The sequence below is a fragment of the Schistocerca serialis genome, chromosome 1 (genome assembly GCF_023864345.2).
Source record: "Schistocerca serialis cubense isolate TAMUIC-IGC-003099 chromosome 1, iqSchSeri2.2, whole genome shotgun sequence".
NCBI classification, from domain to species: domain Eukaryota; kingdom Metazoa; phylum Arthropoda; class Insecta; order Orthoptera; family Acrididae; genus Schistocerca; species Schistocerca serialis.
This window is the reverse complement of record NC_064638.1, coordinates 1,216,148,369-1,216,152,987: the sequence shown is the minus strand read 5'-3', so window position 1 is coordinate 1,216,152,987 and position 4,619 is coordinate 1,216,148,369.

Here is a 4,619-nt window from a genome sequence, read left to right as displayed (position 1 = left end):
CCTCGATGTCTCAAATGTAACTCCTTACACGAGAGGTCAACGGTAACTCCTCTTGAAACAAGGGACAAAACCAAGAACCAGAATTTTTGAACACGTCACGTTAATTGTCTCTATTTCACAACTTTCATTATTAGATGCTTTCGTTCCTCTTCAATAGCGACCAGCTGCGCCACGCTGCTGCTATCGTCGCGGTTTTGTGTCTCTGGCGGTGACAGATTCCGCTGCATATGTTCTTTCTACAACATAATTTTCACAACATTTTCAGAAGCAAATACAAATAAAATTAACAACCCCTTATATATACATATACAGGGTGTCCCAGCTATCTTGTCCACCCAAAATATCTCTGCAACAATAACAGCTATTGGAAAACGACTTTCACCGGTATCAATGTAGGGCTGGGGCCCATGAATGTACGTATTTGGAAACATTCTAAAACGAAAACTTATGTGTTTTTTAACACAAACTTATGTTTTTTTAAATGGACCTCCTATATTTTTTCTTCAGCAATCCATAGCATGACAAAGTACATACACAATGGCGTTGACTGCATCGCAATATTCTCATTACATCCCGAGATATTGAGACGCGAAGTTGACGCTTGAAACACGCGACATGCGCTGCTAGCGCACGTCCTGAGGCTCAGGCGTGAACCCCATGCTGCCCGTAATCGCGATGGTCCGAAACGAATAATACGGTCTGTTGCCATCCTCTTGATAAGTATGGAGGTGTGATTACATATGTCAATCACATCGCGATTACGGGCAGCATGGGGTTCACGCCTGAGCCTCAGGTAGTGCGCCAGCAGCGCATGTCGGGTGTTTCAAGGGTCAACTTTGCATCTCAATATCTCGGGATGTAATGGGAATATTCCGATGCAATCAACGCCATTGTGTATGTGCTTTGTCATGCTATAGATTGCTGAAGAAAAAGTATAGGAGGTCCATTAAAAAAACATAAGTTTGTGTTAAAAAACACATATGCTTTCGTTTTAGAATGTTTCCAAATATGTACATTCATGGGCCCCAGCCCTACATTGATACCGGTGAAAGTCGTTTTCCAATAGCTGTTATTGTTCCAGAGATATTTTGGGTGGACAAGATAGCAGGGACACCCTATATATATATATATATATATATATATATATATATATATATAATATAGAAACGAAATTGACACTTTGGTAATAAGTTGAGGCGGCTTACGTACGTAATGCCGCATACCAATACCACTCACACTACTTTTTAATTTTGGGGCATTACAATGTACGGCAGACATGTAGTCCTTGGCCCCCATTGTTCAATTAATATATCGAAGAAACATTGAGTAGGATGGAAATTCGTGATGACGGAAAATCAATTGTAGAATTCGCTGATGACATTATTATCCTGAGTGAAAGGGAAAAAGAATTGTTGGATGGGTTGAATGGAATGACCACTCTAATGAGTGCAGAATATGGACTGATAGTAAATTGAAGGAAACCGAAAGCGAAAAACTACATCAGAATTGGGAATCACGAAGTAGACGATGTTAAGGAATTCTGCTACCAAGGCAGCAAGACAAACAACAACGGACAGAGCAAGGATGGCATAAAGAGCAGGCTAGCAACGGCAAAAGGGGCAAAGTGGCCAAGAAGTTTACTAGTCTCAAACATAGGTCTTAATGTGAGGAAGAAATTCGTGAGAATATACGTTTGGAGCACTACATTTTGTGATAGTGAGCCATGGACTGTGGGAAAACCAGAACAGAAAAAAATAGATGCGTTTGAGATACTGCGCAACAGAAGAATGTTTAACATTGGGAGACTGAAAAGGTAAGAAATTCGGAGGTTCTCCAGAGTCGACGAGGAAAGGAACATACAGACAAGACGGGCTAGGGTGATAGGGTATCTGTTAAGACATCAGGTTGTAACTCCAATGCTCCCAACTGTAGAGGGTAAAAATTGTAGAGGAAGACAGAGATTGGAACACATCCAGCAAATAATAGAGGACGTAGGTTGCAAGTGCTTCTCTGAGATGAAAAGGTTGATACAGTAGGGGAATGCGAAGCGGGCCGCAAAAAATCAGTCAGAAGACCGATGACTAAAGAAAAGTATGACAATAATTAATGGTCATCCTGCTGCGTATCAGAAAACAGACAGAATATCGATTTCGAAGGGGGAATTTTGAGAGTCACAGTCATGGACGGGAACATTGCGTCAGAGACTGCAGAAAGGAAATAGCAGCAACATAGGTCGGGACCGCACCACCGAAAGATGTCAAAGTTAGCGTAAGCAGGGCTATGCGTGAAGCGTGCAGTGAATTCGAAAGTAAAATTCTATGTACCGACTTGACAGAAAATCCTAGGAATTTATGGTCTTACGTTAAATCAGTAAATGGCTCGAAACAGCAAATCCAGACACTCCGGGATGATGATGGCATTGAAACAGAGGATGACACGCGTAAAGCTGGAATGCTAATCACCTTTTTCCAAAGCTGTTTCACAAGAGGAAGACCGCACTGCAGTTCCTTCTCTAAATCCTCGCGCAAACGAAACAATGGCTGACATCGAATTAAGTGTCCAAGGAATAGAAAAGCAACTGGAATCACTCAACAGAGGAAAGTCCACTGGACCTGACGGGATACCAATTCGATTCTACACAGAGTACGCAAAAGAACTTGCCCCCCTTCTAACAGCCGTGTACCGCAAGTCTCTAGAGGAACGGAAGGTTCCAAATGTTTGGAAAAGAGCACAGGTAGTCCCAGTCTTCAAGAAGAGTCGTCGAGTAGATGCGCAAAACTATAGACCTATATCTCTGACGTCGATCTGTTGTAGAATTTTAGAACATAATTTTTGCTCGCGTATCATGCCGTTTTTGGAAACCCAGAATCTACTCTGCAGGAATCAACATGGATTCCGGAAACAGCGATCGTGTGAGACCCAACTCGCTTTATTTGTTCATGAGACCCAGAAAATATTAGATACAGGCTCCCAGGTAGATGCTATTTTCCTTGACTTCCGGGAGGCGTTCGATACAGTTCCGCACTGTCGCCTGATAAACAAAGTAAGAGCCTACGGAATATCAGACCAGCTGTGTGGCTGGATTGAAGAGTTTTTAGCAAACAGAACACAGCATGTTGTTATCAATGGAGTGACGTCTACAGACGTTAAAGTAACCTCTGGCGTGCCACAGGGGAGTGTTATGGGACCATTGCTTTTCACAATATATATAAATGACCTAGTAGATAGTGTCGGAAGTTCCATCCGCCTTTTCGCGGATGATGCTGTAGTATACAGAGAAGTTGCAGCATTAGAAAGTTGTAGCGAAATGCAGGAAGATCTGCAGCGGATAGGCACTTGGTGCAGGGAGTGGCAACTGACCCTTAACATAGACAAAAGTAATGTATTGCGAATACATAGAAAGAAGAATCCTTTATTGTATGATTATATGATAACGGAATAAACACTGGTAGCAATTACTTCTGTAAAATATCTGGGAGTATGCGTGCGCAACGATTTGAAGTGGAATGATCATATAAAATTAATTGTTGGTAAGGCGGATACCAGATTGAGATTCATTGGGAGAGTCCTTAGAAAATGTAGTCCATCAGCAAAGGAGGTGGCTTACAAAACACTCGTTCGACCTATACTTGAGTATTGCTCATGATTGTGGGATCCGTACCAGATCGGGTTGACGGAGGCGATAGAGAAGATCAGATAGAGAAGATCCAAAGAAGAGCGGCGCATTTCGTCACAGGGTTATTTGGTAAGCGTGATAGCGTTACGGAGATGTTTAGCAAACTCAAGTGGCAGTCTCTGCAAGAGAGGCACTCTGCATCGCGGTGTAGCTTGCTGTCCAGGTTTCGAGAGGGTCTTTTCTGGATGAGGTATCGAATATATTGCTTCCCCCTACTTATACCTCCCGGGGAGATCACGAACGTAAAATTAGAGAGATTCGAGCGCGCACGGAGGCTTTCCGGCAGTCGTTCTTCCCGCGAACCATACGCGACTGAAACAGGAAAGGGAGGTAATGACAGTGGCACGTAAAGTGCCCTCCGCCACACACCGTTGGGTGGCTTGCGGAGTATAAATGTAGATGTGTAGATGTAGAAGATGGATGCCTACAAGTCAACTTATTTACACACTTAAACATACTTACTCACACACACACACACATACACACACTCACGCACACACACACACACACACACACACACACACACACACACAAACACACGGAGAAAGAGAGAGAGAGAGGGAGATAAAAAGGAGAGAAGGTGAACGATATACACTGAAGAGCCAAAGAAATTGGTATAGGCATGCGCATTCCAATACAGAGGTATGTAAACAGGCAGAATACGGCGCTGCGGTAGGCAATGCCTATATAAGACAAAAAGTGTCTGGTGCAGATGTTAGATCGGTCACCACTACTACAATGGTAGGGTATCTAGATTTAAGTGAGACTGAACAAGGTGTTACAGTCGGCACACGAGCAATGGGACACAGCATCTCCGAGGTAGCGATGAGTGGGGATTTTCCTGTACGACCATTTCACGAGTGTACCGTGAATATCAGGAATCCGGTAAAACAGCAAAACTCCGACATCGCTGCGGCGGGAAAAAGATACTACAAGAACGGGA